Source organism: Apteryx mantelli, chromosome 25, assembly GCF_036417845.1.
Source record: "Apteryx mantelli isolate bAptMan1 chromosome 25, bAptMan1.hap1, whole genome shotgun sequence".
Lineage (NCBI taxonomy): Eukaryota > Metazoa > Chordata > Aves > Apterygiformes > Apterygidae > Apteryx > Apteryx mantelli.
In genome coordinates, this window is record NC_090002.1 from 11,287,480 (window position 1) to 11,306,447 (window position 18,968).

Here is an 18,968-nt window from a genome sequence, read left to right on the forward strand (position 1 = left end):
GCAGTAAACTTGGTAAAGAGTTTCAGGTGGGATTCAGTCTTCTCAACATGATTATTATACATATTCTTCACTTAAATTGTTGGAAGAACACTTAGTACTTAGCCTGGCTCATGAATTAACTTCTATACATGGTAACAAAGCAGTAGCTGGCTGTGTGACTGGGTCTGCGCCCCTTTTTCAGAGGCAGAGCAGGAGAATGAGGCAGTCAGCTAATCCTGCCAGTGGCTGACATTGCTGCAGTCCAGGCGTGCTTCTGAAAAGAAGGAGCAAGGAAGGAAGAAATGACTGAGAATGAAAGGCAGTCTGCATAAAACCCACTTAGCCTAGGTGCTGCAGAAACGGCTGCTGATCTTCAGATGGTGGCATGCATGCTGACAGTCTCCACAGATCCAGGTAGGGCTCTTCTCACTGTCTAGACCCTAAGTGCTGTTGCCATGTGTTTACAAATTTGGAATTTTGTATAGCTCATGCACACAATGCAAAATTCATTATAGTATTTCTGGTCGCACAATTCAAGACCATTTTGTCTCTTGTAAGAAGGTATGTCATGTTCTGGACTAGCGTGGTGCAGCCATTTTTAAGATACTCCCTTTTTTTTGCTTAATCATGAGAAACAGTTCATGTGAGAAATCAAAATTGTTTGCAGAGTAGCATGTGCATGAGTAACCACTCCAAAATAACCCATGGAGAAGGCCAACACTTGAATGAAATTCTGCAACCGTTATCTGTTACTGGAAAACCAAAATCAAGTCACTTTAGCCCTAGCTAATATCAGATAAGATTTACACATCCAAACAAACAACTGGGCAAAGTGGTTGGCTTCACTGAATACAATTTTTCTTAGAAGGAGCTGAGCGCTTAATGTACCTGAGCTTTTTGCTTGCAATTCATAACATTAGTCTCCTGGAAATCTGGAAAGAAAGTGTTCTATTTAAATAGGTTCACCTGCAATTTTGCAGCAAGTTTACAAAGGCAAGATCTGGATTTGTCACTAGGCTGTCAGTTTTCTTGAAAGCCTATTGTTTGCTGTCTTGTCTCAAGTGCCTTATGTATGCCACCTGGAGCATCTACTACCTGTGACAAATAATGTCACCAGGTTTTCTCTCAGTTGCTCCCATCTAGATCCAAATTACTTTCAAAATTAAAGCTTTTCTTAAAATAGCTTTTGCTATCACACATTCTTCTAATTTTAATTTTCTAGGTGTAAACTTCCTTCTGAAAATGTGGAGGTGCTTCTACAAAGGTGCTATTGACTCTGGGCTAACAGTTTCGTATATTATTGTGCTCCCAGTGCTGTCCTCTTGCCATTCAGATCCTTCAAAGTAATGAAAAGCGGTTTTCTTTCTGGCAACAGACTATCAGCATAAATGAGCTAGTGACAGCATGCCCCTGCATACCTGCTGCAGGTGAGGGAGAGGTGAGTACCTCCCAGCTGCCAGTTGTCTTAAGAGCCATAGTAAGTCTTCTCTTCCTTTGTATAACTTCTCCTATTCCTGTCACTATATTCTTGCGCTAGTTCATGTTCTGGTGATTAATCATGCCTTCATTCTTCTGTACTGCATTTTGTATGCTTTGCTGTTTTATCTGTTCACAGCTCTCAGCACTCCTTGGCCTTTCCTTGCTTTAAACTAGCTGCTATGGCTGTTCTGTCCTCTGCTCGTAGTGGCGAGTGGAGTTTGCACCCAGGGAAAGTTTGGTTCACTAGAGCTTAGCGTACATGCAGTTTGACATACAAGTGTTAAGTCACCCAGCTTGGCATGCTTCTGTTTATGGAAGCACAGCACATGACAAGCTTCAGTGTCCAGGGTTTTCCTCTCCCAGCTCCAGCTGCCGGGGGTTGCCCAGGGGACCAGTTTGGCAGAGGGAAGCTCCAGATGCAGATCTCGGCACTGTGCTTCTCTAGGAGCGCCAGCCAGCCTGCTCAGAGGTTGCCGCCTTGCTGACAGCTGTAGGAACAGGCTTTGTGGCAGAGGTGGGGTCAGTCAGCTGGCAGCTGTGCCTTGGATCTGTGCCCAGTTTGCTGGGGCAGCATGTGATGTGTTTGGCAGTGCTGCCTGGTTCCTCGTGGCCTGCGCCTACTCCCACAAGTGCAGAGGCGTATCGTGTCTGTAGGACCTACGCAGCAATGTCCAAAAAGCAAAGTCAGGCCTCAAGCAACTGTTGTTACTTCTGTTGTCTCTTGTCATGGCCCTAATGCTGTATTCCTTTGTTTTTCATTTCTAACAAGAGTTCAAGGGCTGCCCTTTTCTCCAAAGCACTAATGGCTGCAGGTGAAGGTTTTTGACATCTGTGGCTGTCAGCACATAACTTCTGTGTATTAGGTTGTATGCCTGATGATAAAGGATTCTCTCAGCGCTAATATGCAGCCTCAGGGGGTATACCTGGCTGTGAAGTGGACAGTACATGTGCCTGTCTCCTTTCAGCCAGCTCAGGAGGCTTGTTTGCTATTTATGTAGTGCTTTGAGGTTTCCTAGGGGAATGGAGCAGCAGCACTCAGAGTGCTTTACTTCTGGAATGTGCCCACAGCATTCCCCAGATACCAATTTTTTGTATGCTCTAAGTATTTTCAGGCTACTATAATTGTAGGAGGATGAGCTCAATGATATGAGTCTGCCCCACAAGTCTTACTTTTTCCAGGAGTGTGAGTGTTATGACATTCCCCCCCCCCCCCCCCAAATCCCATCCTGTGATCATTTCAACAAGACACTCAGGAAAAACCAGCTATCACCTTCCCTGGAAAGTTTAGAGCTCCCTGGTTCATTACATACATCTCAACCCTGGCATAGTGTCAGAGAACCAACAGCTATTGAAGATAAGATCATGAATAGTTAATGTTCTCAGTTACCCAAGCATATTTAAAAATTAACACTGCAGCTTGGTGCTGATGAGATTAAAAAAACTGGGTCATCAAAGAGAGGAAAAAACAGAAAACAATTGCATCTACCCTCAGGCTTTGCTAATGACTGAGTTTTTGTGGAGGATCCTATCCATTCCTTGCTTTAATCCTTCGGTGGTTTGAACGTACTAGAATACTTCATTAAACCACCTTCTCCCCTGCCTGCCTGATTCCCTGCTGCTGGAGGCTCCTCTCCTCCCAGAGAACAGTCTGTGCCCCTTCAGAGACTGCTCCGACCTCCAGAGTGACAGAGCTAGTTAGTGCTGCAAGCGGGCGGTGTGGGGCTGGCGTCCATCTGCCCTGTGCATGTCCCTGTGTCCCCGTGGCAGGGGTGGAGGGGTACTTAGGTGACAAAAACCTAGGTGTTTGTATAACAGGCTCAGTGACAGCATCCCTGCCGCATGGTGCACTGTAACAGCATGGGCTGAAGAGTCAGTCTAATGCACGGGTCATTCCCGAGGGATTTAGCTCCTGGGGAAGTGGGCAGAGGGCTCGGGCTGGGCCTGTGAAGAGCTGCGGTAACGCACAAACTGTCACAGCTCTCAGCATGTGCTAACACTGAGATTGTCCCACCAGATCCAGACCTGCCTTGAACTGCCAGCTGGTGGAAGTTGACCAGTCCGCAGTAAAACTGCTGCCTGAGCTGTCGCAGCACCAGGATGCACTCAGCTTTCCTGGAGCTGCCACACATCATCTCGTCCCTCCTCCAGGAGCAGCGCTGTCAGTGCTGGCTGGGAGCAGGTAAGGGCTGCGCCATTGCTGGGATCCCTGCAAGCTACACTCCTGGTTAGAAAGGCGTTCGCCTGTCCTTATGGGGCAATGGCTTTGCTTTCCATCAAATCCAGCCCTGCTTTCCAAGTCCTTCAGGGTATGAGCGTACTAAAGGAAATAATTGGGATGGAAGGAGAAGCAGATTGGTTTGTGTGAGAGTCCCAGACCCATCCAGGCTTTGGCAAGGCAGACTGCGGTGCCAGCGCAGCCACGGCTGTTGCCTTCTTCAGGAGCCCATCCAGGGATTTGGGCTGCTGTTTCCACATGTAGAAGGCTGGAAGAGACACAGGATCTTTTTTCTAAATGAAACTAATCATTTGTAGGCAGACAAAAATATAGGGAACAAATTAAATCTAAATCCTAATTTTTGTGGCTCTTGCCCTGAAGTAACTAACTGGGAGAGAACAGCAATGTGGAACTAGATTACCTCACTCTGGAAAGCACGCAGCTGTTTGGAACCAGATGTCAGTCCCATGGGAGTGCTCTGGTCCTGACTGCCTAGATCGTGTGCATGTGTGTCTGGTGGGGCATGTGCTAGATAGCAGGAAGTGTGCATACACATCAAGCTAGCCAGTGGAAGCAGTTCTTAGTGTTAATTCAGTTTATTGTCCCTCATGACTTCTCGCCTGCGGATCCCAAGGTGAGCAGAATGAACTTATTAGCTGCTGTTATGTGTGTGCATGCATGTGTACTTGATCTGTGATTTCCAAAGCACTTTAGGAGGATGAGTGAGCTCATAACCTCCAGGTTACAGATGCAGAGGGAGAAAAGAAATAGCTTGCCCAGAAGCCCAGCAAATGCATGACAAAATCAGGCCTAGAGCCTGGGAGTGAACACAGTGTTCTGCCTGCTAGACTGTAACTGCTGCTTGTTTTTTCTTCACATGTCCGAAACTCAGCTATTCTGGGTCTGCTCGTTCTCAGTTTCATTGAGCAGGTCAGGACAGGAAATGGGATTAAACGCAGTACTGCAGAGAATGGAGCAACCTCAGAGCATGTCTTTTAATTAAGGGCCTTTTCTTCCTGCATCTGGGATGCAGGCCCAGATTGGGATTCCTATCTGCAGGGAAATGAGACACTATTAAGGCTCCAGTTTATCTTGTTTTCTCCCAGTGAGATGCTATTGATTTGCTCTGTGAAGGGACATAACGCTGATTAAACTGTTTATTGACAGGCCCAGGAGGCTGATGTGCTCAGCCATGTGCTCTCCAGAGCCATGCTCTCTCTGCACCCTCAGAACTGTCACAGCCTCAGGGTCTGAGACTCTTCCTCCTGCTCTGCTTCTCCTTTCTGCTGACAAAGCTTTATTGGGGTTTATCCTGCAAGCAATGGCTGCTTCATCCTGCAGGCAGAGGAAGCAGACTGCAGCTTTCCCCCTCAGACACCGCAGAGCCCCTATGGCCCAGCCATGTACCCCCAGCAGAGCAGGGTGCAAGAGCCTGTCCACCCGCACAGGACCGACCCTCGTCCCAGAGCACGATCCTGCACTGCGCAGGGGCAGTGCGTGCCTGGGGCAGAGCCAGCAGACCTGTTCCCCAGCATGCTCCCCACTCAGTGCATGTGAGCCACGCTGCAGCCACTGGGCTGAAACTCTTTCCAGAGCTTCCTCCCACCCACACACATCTGCCCAGCACCTGGCCTTGCTGCTCAGCCTGGGTGCTCGGAAAGTTGCCCTCCTGCAGCAAATGCAAATCCAGATGGCTGAATTACAGGAGATGCGGTACAGCAGCCAACAGGTTTTGCTGTGGAAATTCAGGCCAGCAGCAGAGGGAATTGCTTAGCTGGGTGGGATGGTTTCGTGGGGCACAGCATTAGTCTGATCTGTGTAGCTGTGGGTGCTCCTGGTAGGGGGACAGTAACCTGAGCTTGTTGCATTTGACCTGCTCCGGCCCGCATAGCTATGCAAGGCTGTGACACGGCTCTACTGAGCGAGGTTCAGCAGAACCCACCTGGCTCTTCCCAGCACAGCGAGGTCCTAAAGCAGCAGCCGCTGCTGTCCTGTGCAGGGCAGCGAGTGAGGCAGGCAGCACAGTCCCCGTGTGTACTGCAGCCCCAGCGCATCCATCCAAGGGGCTTTTCTGGGTGCCAAGTGCTTTTATGGAGCCGGGTGGAGGGACCGCTGCCTGTTCCTGGGCGCTGTAGCTGTCCCTGGGCAAGGCTGCAGGCGCCTGTGATCTGTGCAGGCTCCATGGGAATGTCTTTGCCAGGGATGGCTGGATACCAGGGGTCAGAGCACAGAGAGCAGATGCTTTCCAACAGGAGGTGAATTCCCAAATCACTCCAAAGCATCCAAGCAGCACCTGGGAGATGCTCAGACTTACAGGGGCAGGTAGCTGTTGCCATGGGAGCAACCTCTAGCAGGGCTGTCCTTCCTAGGCGGCAACACTGACGCGTCCTCCCTCCACGCGAACAGGCAGAAGCAGGTGGGGGGGTGTCCTTAGGGTGATGAGCAGCACCTGTGCCTTGGGGAGCCTGTCTGAGCCTGCAGGCGGCCTGGGGCAGGTGCGTGCTGTGCTCAGCTACCAGGCTGGGCAGCCCCAGCCACCGAGGAGAGCTGGGCTGGTTCGGCTGTTATTTGCATTTGGGTTTGGGCAGAAAGCGATGCCGTTGTCTGTCACGTGCTGTGTGTGTTGGGAACTGACCTCAGTGCCTTGCTCCTCCAGACTTGTGCTACGCTTGCTGTGCAGCTGTGGCTAACCAAGACGAGCCTGCCGACGAGGTGTTGGGAACAGCCAGCACAAGGACGGTGAGTTCACTCTTGCCTCTGTAATTCCCCAGCCTCAGGGACTGCCGCATTGTGTCCCTGTGCTAACATGTCTGTTATTGCTTGGTATTTAGCACAAGAAAGATTGCTGAAAATGAGGTAGCTTCTAAAGGCTTAAAGTGCTGGTGGACCTTGGGGGCTTTTGTGCCTTTAAGTTTTTTCTCTGTTGCGTGGTGTCTTTCTGAGCCTGGTGCTCAGAGATCCTAGACGGTTCCTGGGTTGTGAGTTATACCATGTGCCGTACTTGCAACCACATGGCATGTCTCTGGGTAGGTTTGTGAGTCTGTTCACTGCTGCAAGTTTTCCGCCCTGCTCCTGTAATTTTCTATAGGAAAAAATACAGTCAGGACCCTGCAGTCTTTGCTTGCTAGTCCTTCATGCCCTGCTTCTGTTGCGTGTGTCGCTTGTTTGCAAGGGCAGCATCGTGGAGGGGGTGTTGTGTCAGTGGGTTACCTGCTGCGTTGCCAGCTGTGGCGCAACCCTCTCTGAGTTTGTCTGGGCGCTTGAAACAAAACTGACCAGCCAGTTAAATTGTTAGACAGGTTCTAGCCCACAACATGGAGCTGCCTAAAATCTCCTTCTGCTAAATTCCCAAATAAGCTCCCTTCTGGAACAAGCTTGCCATTTGGCACGTGCCTGTTCCTAAGCAAGTGCCACCTCATTTTGACCTTCCCTGGGCCTTCTCCGCTGCCACAGCTGTCACCGAGACTGCATCTGTGAGCAAGACCCAGCTGGGGCTGCATCCAGGCAGCGCGGGCTCCGTCTGCACACGGCCGCAGAGCCGGCAGGGCAGCCGGCCCCGCTCAGCCCATGGAGCATGCGCCCAGGAGCATGCCCTGCCACAGCACCGTGGCACGGGCCTCATGCCCCACTGGGGACCCGCCCCGTGGCTGCACTAACACAAGCTCTGGCAGGAATTTGGCCTCGATCACAACCCTTTTTGCTCCATGGGTCTGCCCTGGCCGCCCTTGCCCGTGACTCAGATCATTCCCGTAAATGCACGTTACCTCAGCTCCCTTGCTGCCTCCAGCAGCCGCTTGTGGGTGCGTGTCTGGCAGCCGGGCGATGCTGGGCATTCGCACAGATGCTGGCCGGTGCTGCAGAGCCCTGCTTGCTCCCCGCACTGCAGGAAGGTCAGGCACATGGTGGGCACCAGCAGCTGCAAAGCAAAGCTGGATTAAGACAAGAGTTCAAACCTTGTCCCTGGAGATGCAATGCGTCGTCAGTGCTAGCTCATTTCTGAAGGGCACATCCAATTCCAGCTCATCTCTCTTGGCAAAGGCAGATTTTTCTCTAAAAGAGATCCTCTTACACATAAGTTGTGTGTAATACAGGGGATAACTGCTCTGCTCATCACTTTGAAGGTTCAATTTCACATTAGGTTTAATGTCTGTTCTGGAGACTTATATATGTAATTCAGCCCAGCATTTAGAAAAATCCCCCACATCCTTGCTCAGATTTATTGTTGATACCATTTTGCCTGACACTGAATGGTGCAGGCGCATCTATTGAGCGGTGGACTGTGATTTGTGACTCGTCAAAGGGGACTGCAGGATGCAGAAATACATGTGCCCTATTCAATTAATAGCTAATAGCCCACTGAGAGTGTCCCTGGCAGCATGCTTGGCTTAGGGAAGGACTTGCTGAACAGAGTCAGGAGCTGTTCTGCAGAGCAGGACAGATCCTTTCTGAAAAATTTTTAATTAACTTAAAACAAATGCACAGGAAAGGACCAGCCATTAGCTGCCTTTGCTTCCTGAAACTCATCCCTGCTAATTAAGCAGTGTGTCAGCAAAAGTGACCTACAGATAACACAGCACCCAATTTGCATTTAAATTAAAAAACATATTTTTAAAATAAAGGTTTCATTAAGCCCCTTTTGTTTGTCTTCCCAGACATACACATTATCAAACCTTTCCTTGCTTTTTATTGACTGACTTTTGGACTGCCATCAGCTTTATTGGTTCAGGTAGTGGGGTTAGTCACCAGCCATCTCTGCCCTTGCCTGCCCTCAGACTGCTCAGGCATGAGCCAGACCCAGCGCAGAAACCACCAGCCATGAGCCCCGCAAGAGACAAGGCTCGCGGGCCAGACGTCTCTCGGGGATTGCACCCACCGCGGTGCACAGCCAGGGGCCGAAAATGCCCTTACGAGGAGCCTGGTCGCCAGGCAAAGCTGCCAGGCTGCAGCCGGGGCCCCAGGGCAGAGAAGCCCATCACCGCTCTCCGCTCGCGAGCCGAGACTGGCGTGCTTTCAAGGGCACAACAGCATTGCGGTAGGCGGCACAGCTGACGGCTGGAGCCCAGACTCTTCGGAGCAAGGGGTGGAGTAAGTTTTCCTCAGAGCTTCTGCTGCTCAGCAATTTAATGAACTCTCTGGTAGTTAAAACCGTAGCTTCCTAATCAATGCTGTTTATCCTCAGGACAGTGTTTGATGCATGAAGTGCTCTTGAGGCTTATGATGTCCTTGTAAATGGAACTTTTTCTACCTGTTTTTTCTTCCCTCTGTTATCATTAAATACAGGAAGGAATAGTCGGCTCTAGCAGTTCAGGATTGCCTCTTGGTGCTCAGGCTGTGTGTCCTGTGGCTATGCCAGTGCTTTTGCAGAGAGATTTTCCTGAGCGACTCTATTTAGCTGAGCTCATTCACGCAGCATCCACCTTGCACAGAGCAAGGCAACCTTGCATGTCTGAGCAACTAAAAGCAATCGCCGGTGTCTGTGGCATCCCTGGCTGGCAGCTCTTAGCACCATAAAGTGAGTGGGGGAAGGAGTGTTCTCCGGTAAAATGACCAGCAATGAATCGCTGCTGTCACCGCGAAGGGAACAGGCTTAGCGGAGGAGAGAGGGCATTGCAGAAGAGATGGTGGAGAGAGGAAGGGAGCGAGGGGCAGCGCTGCTCCAGTCCAGGGTGCGTAGGCACTGAAGGAGCCGGTCTCCCCTGCGCGCCCAGCCTGTGTCGGGGTCAGCCGATTCCCCGGGAGAGCCGGTCGGGAACACAGTGCAAATGAGCACCACTGTGGCACACTGCTGCTCCCGAAACACAACACTGGCCCGGCAAGTCCGGCTGCCCGAAGGTCCCCTGGCGTACCGCTGAAATATTCACGAGCAGGTTATGTAGCCAGTGTCACGGCCCCGCGGCAGCTTACGTTAAACGTGGCGCCGCGCAGTCAGAGGAAGCGGCGGCAGCCAGCGCGTGACAGCAGCGGATGCGTCCGTCCTACGGACCGGCATCTTCTCCACAGGGACACTGGCTCCTGAGGTGATACTATTTTTTCATGATTGTTTTTTCCATGTACCATCCTGCAGGCATCAGCACAGCAGGGCTGGGGAAAGGGGCGCCTCAGACAAGAAAGCGTGACATGGTGTTATTCCTGCTTAGCTTCCTGACACCTTTCCTGGTGAGGAGGTGTTTAGATATATAATATGTATCAGGGGTTTCATGCAGAACCTCCCAGTGTCTTGCTACCCAGCAGTCTCCATCTGCAATGCTGGTTTCTCCTGAAGTCCTTAGCAAGGCTCAAGCACTTGCTGCCTGATGGAGAGGGGGCCTTGCAAGGGGATCTGCTGAGCTACAATGATGGAAGCATTTGTAACACAGAAGCCTCTTACCAGGATTTCTGCATTTAAAGGAGGCTAATAGTATGCAAAAATGCTCCAGCAGTGCTGCTTTTCATAGGCAGGGCACTTCTCCAAGGGCTCAGAATCCTATTCCTCTGTGTTTTTTGTATTAATGTGGCTCATAAAATGCAGCCAATATTTAGAAAAGGGGATCTAGTCTTTACGGGGACCTCTCAGTTTCTCACCCTCATTTTTTAATTATAAGTGTAGAGGCACAATAGAATCTTAATGAGATCTTGTCCGGCCAGAGCCTCCTAGGGCTTTGTGTGGTTGACGCCTGCTAATCTGCATTCCCATGAAAAGCAGTAATGCCCTTTTTTTTTTTTTTTCCCTTTCCTTCCTCTCTCTGATGAGCTGGGTGCCTTGACTGCACCCGATACATTTCTCCAGAGCAGTCGCATCAATGTAATTTGAACTTCTGTGAGCAAAATTGAATTAGTGAGCACGAGCTCAAATTAAGTATGGGGGAAATGCAAACATCCGTAAATCCAGTGACCTCGTTAAAAGGAAAGATTGCCCTGCCAGCCTAAGTTGGGCAGGTCTAATTGGTTTGAGCCAAGCAGCGCTGAGCTTTGGCATTATTAGCAGCGATGGCATCTGCTCCGGCCAAGGGCCGGGTGGAGAGGTCGCTCTCAAAGCTCTGCCGCCCAGTTGTGAGTAATTATCCGCGGCATTAGTGGAGGCTGGCTGCCCTTGCTGCGCCCGGGCAGGCTGCCGCGGGCTGGGCGCCGCGGGCTGGGCACCGCGGGCAGGGTTTCAGCCAGTCCCGGGAAATGGGACCCCCAGGGTCCCTCCTGCTCTGGCAGGTGGCGATACCTGGCCGCCGCGCTATAATCCTGCCCTCACTTTTGTCCGCCCTTCGCTCCTCCGCTGAAGCCTGACAGCTTTGATTTCTTTCCCTCGGTTAGAGAACATGAGGTTTTTGACAGCTGCCTTTGCCATTATTCTTCTGTTAATGCTGTTGTTGTTTTGTGTTACTGTCAAATCACATCTTATTAAAGCTCCTTCCCATCCCGTCAGCAGCAGATGAAGAGCAAATAGCTACGTAATCTCCCAGCTCTGTCTGGGGAAATTGCCTTTTATTATTGATAAGGAAGCACCGCTGTGGGAGGATGCGACTCCACCACGTGTCCAGGCCGGAGCAGGAGGGCAGCAGCCCTCGGGCTCCCCTCTGGGGCCATGGGAGCTGACAGGGTGATCCCTGTGGAGTCCCGCTCTCCGGAGGCGCCTCTCCTGTGGGAGTTGCCTGCTGCGGGAATGGGCTGTTTCAGAGGCGATGCGTGACCTGGGGCATGCTGGGTCCTGGCTGCTCCGCTGGCTCCGATCCCATGTTTCCACGCGTCCGAGGGCAGCGGTGTATTTGCTGCCAGCATCCATGCTTGCTTGCTGCTACAGGATCTGTCGCTCCCATAGCAAATATGTAAAGCAGCACCTATAAGCGTGTGTCAATTTTGGCTCAAACAGGAGCCATGGGCAAACCGGACAGGAGGGTGGGAAGATCTGCTGTTCCGACTCATTTCACCAGAGGGGTTTTACTCATGGAAGTGGCCATGTGTCTGCTCCATGTAACCCCCTTTGGTCCCAACATGAAGTCTGGGGAGAGGAAATCTAGGTCATCTGAAAAATGCTCTTCTCCAAACATTAAATATTTAGCTGTGTTTACAGCATGTTCCAGCTCCAGGCTGCATAGGCAGGCTAGAAGTGCCGGGAAAAAGTGTGCACACATATGCACGCACTTGTATGTGTGCATGTCCGTGCATTAACGCCGAGGTAGTACAGGGAGAGCGAAGGGCCCCTCAGTAATTTTTGAGGCAGGCAGGGGGATGCAGCCCGGGGGAAGGGACGGCATCGTGGGCAGGGCCAGCGACTGGGCAGTGTCTCCTCTCGTTGCACGCCAAGTGAGGACAGAGAGAGCGGAGGGAGGAAATTTCGTAAAGTCTTCCCATGCATCTCCTCTAACTGGCTTGGTTGCTTTATATTGCCCCAATGCAGACCACAAATCTCTGACGTTATTTCAGCCCCAGCAGCGGGAGAACTGGAGGCGGCAGAGGGGCCGGCATGCAGGGACGGTGGTGCTGGCGCGGGAAGGAGGGGAGCGCGCAAGGACAGTGGGACGGCGCCAGGAAGGGCCAGGCAGGGAGAGGACACTGGTCCTCCAAGTGGCGACGTCCCATTCACAGGGTGGATTTTGATCTGTCGATGAGCTCCGGTTACGTTTCGCTCTGTGAACAGTTGCACCTTTGCAAAGCGGCTGACGCTTCCCACGACTTGCTAAAAATTCCTTGGCACCCGAGTGGTTCCTCCAGCTTCGTTCTGCTGGAGGGAGCTGTTTCTACCAGCTGGTACAAAGAAAAGATGCTTCTCAGTTGCTGAAGTGCCAGCAGGCCAGAGGAGCTGGGCAAATCCAGCTCCGATCAGCAGATGTGGGTAACTTGGAGAGCCAGGGCATGGGGCAGGCTGTGTGCCATGGGCAGGAGATAATGCAGGGAGGCAGGCTTTGCAGGGAGCACCTGCATCTTCCCATGCGGGTTTCATACCCTCCCTTGTTGGACAATTGTGTGGCTAACGCTCATCCGTTCCCTTGCAGCGCAAGCAGTACAGTGGCGTTGCAAGCTGCTCTCCTGCTCTGCTGATGCTGCAGTGCAGGAAAGGCCTCCGCTTCTCTTGGGCTCACCATGCAAGTACCCGAAAGGGCTGGGATCTGACTGTAAGATCTGGGATCTTGGCTGGCATTGAACAGACTGTGGTGCTACGGAGGTCATTCCCTTGGTCTAGGCCTCCTTGCGCTCGACTTGTCTGCTTAAATTGCAGGTTTGGTGGGGCTGTGGCTGGGACTTCATCAGCTTGGTATGTTGCCCGGGGCCGTGGTATCGGCTCTGCCAGGCAGTGCTAGCGACACGGGGAGCCCGAACCTCGTGTCCAAATTTTGCACCCGCCTTTGCTCCCACGGCAGTGCCTGCAGGCCCTTTGCATCATGCTGCTTTCACAGTACCTGAGGGCTGTGCCATGGGTGGATGTGCAACTTGTTCCTGAGTTAGGAAAATCACTCTGAAACTGTAAACCTCATATCTGAGCCTTCCCATGTCTTTTACTAGGTGTCTTCATACAAACAAGTATTTAAATGTGCCCTAAAAATCCAACCTGTAAGACTGAGTGAGAGATGCTGTGAAGTCTGCAGATGTGTTCAATTTTATCCCCATTTTCACAGGACTCTTTTGTTAACGGTGAAATGGACGGTGCATTGCAAAGCCGTGCCCCTGCACCGATGACTTGCAGGCGTTTCCGCAGCACTTGCCATGAGCAGGGGAGCGTCCAACTGGGACGGTGCCGTGGGCTGACAGCAAGCCCCCTCCCCGGGTCTCTGGTTCCTCCCAGCGGTCCCGCTCCCAGGCCCTGCCAGGTGGGTTCAACTGCATCGAGGGTAGGTGACCAATGTGGGCAGGACAGTGTGCCCCGGCCCTGGCTGGGGCTCAGCCCCCAGCAGCGTTTGGTGTCGGATGGGGCAGGAATCTGCATATTCAGCACAGGCCCAGTGCAACACTCTGTGCTTCTTGCAAGGCATTGTAACAAGCAGAGCCTTTTTGGTGATAAATCTTGTTTTTAAATTAGGTGCATGACAGGCTGGTAAATAATGCATCTTGTAAATGAAAACGGCGTTCAAATCAGGGCTGGAGTGAGCAGCCTGCACTGCAGGTACAGCTAGTTCTGTGCAGCAGGGAGAGCAAGTGGCAGCGGCATCTGGAAGCAGATTGCCTCCTGAGCTGCTTTTCAAATTGCTTTTTAAAATTTTTAGTTCCCACAACATATTCCATGAGCTTCTCCCGTAAGCATAAATCAGGGAGTGGCTTTGATGGGAACATAACGATTTTATATGTATGAACTCAGAAAGCAGTAGAGAAAGCATGAGGCTCCGGAGGTTTTGGGGCTTGAAGGGAGCCAGGTCTCTCCCTCCTTTCCAGAAGCATTCCCAGCCGTGTCGGAGCCATCCTGGTATGCGCCTTGCTTCAGACCCCAGCTGGCTGCCTCTCCTAGCCCCTTACACTGAGATTCAAATACAGCAGATTGTTAATTACCATTAAAAGTCCCAGGAGCTGCACAGCACAACATGCTGCCTGCCTGCAGTGGAACAGATGGTGCTGCAGCTCCTGAAGCACTAGGATGCAGGTGGTTTTGCACTGAATAAAGCCCCTAGCCCTAAGTTTTCTCTTGGGGAAACTCAGCCCTAAACAGGACGTGCTAGGGAGATCTGTCTTGCATGCGGGAGATTTCGCATCTCTGCAGCCTTGGCAGAGCTGGGTGCAGCTGTGAATCTCGCCCTGCTTCATCTGAAGGGCAAGAGCATCGCCTCACCTTGGCTGCTCAGCCTAAAAATTCACATAAAGTGCATGTGCAAAGGGCCATCACAGGGGCTGTTTGCAGCACGTCTCTGTCACGTGTTGTGTCGGTCATACCAAGCTCTGAAGCTGTGCTATTTGGTTTCCAGAGCCCCAGCAGATGACCCTGCTCACTTTGTACGTACACACAGCCACAGAGCAAAGGATTTAAGTCAGAAAAATGGCTTAGACTCCAGTGCAGCTGGATTGCTGCCATCAGGACCAATTTTCTAATGTCTGCAAGAGAATAAGCTCAGGGCAAATCCTAGTTTGCTTTGTGAATCCTGCCACCACCACATGTACCTGGGGCCCTCTGCTCCTCGGTGGGATGACCCCACGGCAGTCGTGACCTTCAAGGGGCTGTACCTTAGCACACACCCCATTCACAGGGCTGGGGCATTGGGCTGGGACACGGTTGTTTGGCGGCAAATTTGTGCAAAGCTTTGGAGGAACTTCATCTTTCCAGGAAAATGGGTAATGTAGGGTTTCTGCCCATCTGCAGAGCTGCTGTCCACCTTGGAGCAGGCTGCAATGAGGAGAGTTTGTGATGAATTATGTGCTGCTATCAGAAGCAATTACTGGTCAGCAAAGTGCTGTGAGCTAGTGCTGAGAAGCCAGCTGGATAGACACGAAAATAGTATGTTAGACTCCTTGGATACTGCTAAATGGGTAGAGAAGAGTGAAGAGCTAATTAAAAATCTGGCAGGTTTCCAGGAATAAACAAAATGGGATAGTCAGGGTACTTGTGTATTATTGTTAGAAGACGAGTTTTTCACTTTGGGGTTTGAGATGAAGCACTTGCAGCAGCTCAACATTCTCCAGGCCTGGCTCCCTGACTCGGTGAGCAATACCTCTTCGTGCCAGGTGCCCTTCTCCCACGGGCCGGCCGGCGGATGCACACATTTTTTTCCATTCAGCCTCCTGCCTCTGTGCTCCTCCTGGAGATCAGAGCTGCGACCTTCGCACTGTGGCTGACAGAGGCCGCTGCATCTCATTCGCTCCATTTTGGGAGATTGGGATCAGCCACTACAGATATGTCTGTCTTAAACTTAAAAATAGAAGCCAATTCCACAAATATCCTGCAGTCCTGTGTGTGCTCCCTGGCTGGGAAGGCGACATGTAAGCTGTTTGCTGGTGTTTGCCTTTGTGCTAAATTGCAAAACGGCCCCTGCTAGCTCCTGCCGTGCTGCGCCTGGGTCTGTGCGAGGGCAGTGCTCAGGGGCAGGGGAGGGCTGGAGGGGCAGCGTTCAGTAACCCTGAGCACCGCAGTGAGCACTGCAAACTTACGCTCCGGGACGCGCATCGCATAGAAAGGGTTGGTCACTACTGCTCCTCTCTTGGTTTTCCTGCTGCAGCCTGAGCGGGGCTTTCATGGCAGGTTGTTTCATCAGTGCTGCGGATGCAGGACAGTTTGTGCGATGAGGGGAAGGACATGGAAGTTGCTACAGGGAGAGCTGGCTTTGAATCGCTGAAGCGGTGACAAGGTTCATGCTCATGCCTGGAACAGCATGCTTCTTCCCCAGCCATATCTGCGCATGCCAGAGTAGGATCCTGCGGACACAAGTCGGTTTGAGCTGACCTTGCAGTGTGAGGCTTTCCGGGTTGCAGCGATGGTGTGAGTAACGTCGCTGCGCTGCATGCATGCGTGCCGGTGCTCTGCTGGACAGGGCTGTTGATTACACCGGGCGCTGCTGTAACTGCAGCAGCACAGCCTGTCCCGCGTGCGTTCGCTGGCTCAGCTGCAACTCCCTGCAGCTGCCGTGGACAAAGCTGAGGGACTGTGGCCTCTCTGTGCCGCTATTTCAAGTATTTTTCATCCAGATGCTTTACAGAGCAGCCATATATGAAGAAGGGGCAGCATGTAGCCAAGCCACTTGTGCCTAGCAGCAATATGTGCTCCCAGTGCCTTGGCCAGAGAGCAGTGTGCCCGGGCAGCCTATGCCCAAAGGTTGGTATCAAAAAACCTTCCCCCTTGCAGATTCCCAGGCAGCTGCTGGTGTCCTGCAGTTTTGCCCAAGTTTGACAATCAGCCCCTTGCCCAAGGATACAGAGGCAGATTTTTTAGCAATGCCAGCGACTGCCTTGTGCTGGTGGATCTGGCCCATCCGTGGGAGAGGCCGGGCAGCCGACATGCGGGACAGGGCTACTTGGCCATGGACGGAGGAGGAGGACAAGCAGTGCCGAATCTCGGCAGCGCCCATCCCGCTGCCACTGCTGGTTCAGTTTAAAGTCCGAAGCCAATTTCCCACAAAGGTAATTTTCTGCTTCTCTGACTCAATTCCATTCATCTTTTAGAGGGTAATTAGTATCACTTCAGTGTTCTTTTATGCCTAACTAATTGCACCTTGCTTCAGGAGTGAAAGTTAATGCCTCTCCATTTAGGTTAGCGCAGCAATATCTAATTAGGGACTAGGTCAGGCAGAAATGTGTACCAGGAGTACCGCTGTCTTCCTTGCTGGCTTAGGACTTTCTGTTTGCACCAGTGGAAACCTTTTCCATTTTATGTTTGAGCTGCTTCTGGATGCTTCAGCTGCGTAGTAATGAGTCTGCAGCACTAATGCTGGCTGTACAGTGCCGCATGCAGCAGGCTCTGCGTCTCCGAGAGGGGCTAGAAGAGAGAGGATTACACTTCAACTTTCGTGGAGGCTGAAAGGTCTTGGCAGGCTGAGTCTGCCTGCGCTCAAGTGCCTCTAGGCAGCAGCAAGAGATGGGTTTCAAGGACACATGGTAGCTGCACAGTTTTTAGAGCAAAACAAAAATAGTGTACTAAATGTACCACCTGCATTTCCATCCATGCAGGACACTCACCAGGGTTGTTGGCCTGCCGTGCCTCAGGAAGGGCTGAATCCCGACTTCAGGACTGTTTTATTCCCGTGGGAGAAGCACAAGTGGCCGAACGCCGGCTGCCGGGCGGTGCTGGTCCTCTTGTAGGACATGCCACCACTGCACAAGGATGCGTGCTTGTCGGCTGTGCCACAGCAAGAGATTTACGTAATGTATGTTCTTTCCTTTTAAAAAGTCAATAGTGTCTCTGTCCGTGCTGACATAATTCCCAGCACGTCAGGACGCCCTGCGCGAGCCGGGAGGCTGCAGTCAGAGAGACCTGGGCGAGCAGCCGCACGCTCCCCTCGGCGCTGGGTGTGCACGCCGCGCGGACGGCAGCGTGGGCGAAGGCCCCCCGAGCCCTGCTGCCCGGAGGGGTTCCCCTCCAACGCGAGGAGCGGCCCGGGCTGTGCACGGGGCACCCGGGCGGTAGCTGGTCGTGTCCGTCGCACCTCAGTGCTCCTCTCCCTGCAGCGGCCGGGAAGGCTTGTGCTCACAAGCACTGTGCACACCCACCCCGTTAAGAGAAACGCGCCGCGCGCCTCTCGAGCAAACATCCCGAGCGTGGATTCTCTTTCTGTAATAATTACTCGTCTGACTAAATGGCTCTTGGAGGCAGCAGTCTGTCAGCAGACCTCACGTGAGTGAGGTAGATTCATCTCCCGGCTGCTGTCGCCTCTCCTCCGTCCTCTCCCAGGAGGTCATGGGCCCCTGGGTACTCCCTGGAAATGGTGCTGACTCCTCTGGGGTGAAACACGTGATTTTAGTTGGGGCAGGAGCACTTGGCAAGGCGGCAGTGCTTGCTGAAAACCTGTCGGTGCTGTGGTGTTTTCTGTCCGTTCGGCGAGGGCTGCAGGACAGCGGCGGCTGCAGAGCCGGCCCTGGATGCGGGGCAGCTTGTATGCAGAGCACGTCCAGTAATCAGGTTTATCGACGCTTCTGGACCTCTGCTTTTAATAGCTGATTGGCACTGACTGTGGTATCCAATAACCTTTCAAATTGCGCAGGAAGGTGCATTAACTGCAGAGTGAGCAAAGGGAGCAGTGGTTATGAGCTGTTTCAGTAGCTCCGGGGAGTAACGAAGGAAGCTCGGAGGAAAAACTCCCTGTCTGAAATGCACCTTGTCTCCAGCAAGCAAAGCCCCTGCGAATGGATGATTTTCCCTAGTGGCTGTGACCTAAAATAGCCAGGGCCTCTGAATCGCTTGAAGCAGTCCCCCAGCAGGATCGCTTGGTCTGCGGGCGCTGAGCCCTCGCGGCCCTGGGCAAGCTGCATCGGCCAGGCCGCAGGAGCTCTGCGAGCTGGGTGCCGACCCGAGCCGAGCCACTGCGGCGCAGCACCTGGGGCACGCGGACGCACCACGCGGGCAGTGCCGGCCCTGCGGGGATGCTCCTTGCAGAGCGCTGCAGCACTGAGAGCGCAGCACAGGCAGAAGCAGTGCCGTAGCCCTCGGGGGACCAGTGCGTCCCCGGGGTGCCTTTCCTGAGCACTGCCCAGCGCCGTGCATGTGTGCTCAGCCATCAGTCGGCGGCGTTGTTTTTCAGCCTGCAGATGGTGCCTTACAAATGCCAAACATGATGCATGTTTGGAGGCCTCATTTAAACAGCTGTTGATCAGGCATCAGTGACTTTGATAGTGTCAAGGACTATAGAAAGTAAATACTTCTAGTATAAATCTTGTCTCCTTTAAAGTAGGTTATATTTTCAAAGCGCTTTAGTTCTTA

General features: G+C 52.4%; 1 protein-coding gene across 4 annotated transcripts in view; it reads left to right on the top strand.

Moving 5' to 3' along the window:
• The window catches only part of LRIG2 (leucine rich repeats and immunoglobulin like domains 2), a 50,970-nt gene that overhangs the window by 25,387 nt on the left and 6,615 nt on the right, over positions 1-18,968 (top strand). For all 4 annotated transcript variants that reach the window (XR_010886336.1, XR_010886335.1, XR_010886337.1 and 1 more), the window contains exons 18-21: positions 182-393; positions 1,202-1,417; positions 3,473-3,637; positions 6,330-6,412. The gene's annotated coding sequence lies outside the window, so the exon portion shown is untranslated. The remainder of the gene's footprint in view (positions 1-181; positions 394-1,201; positions 1,418-3,472; positions 3,638-6,329; positions 6,413-18,968) is intronic.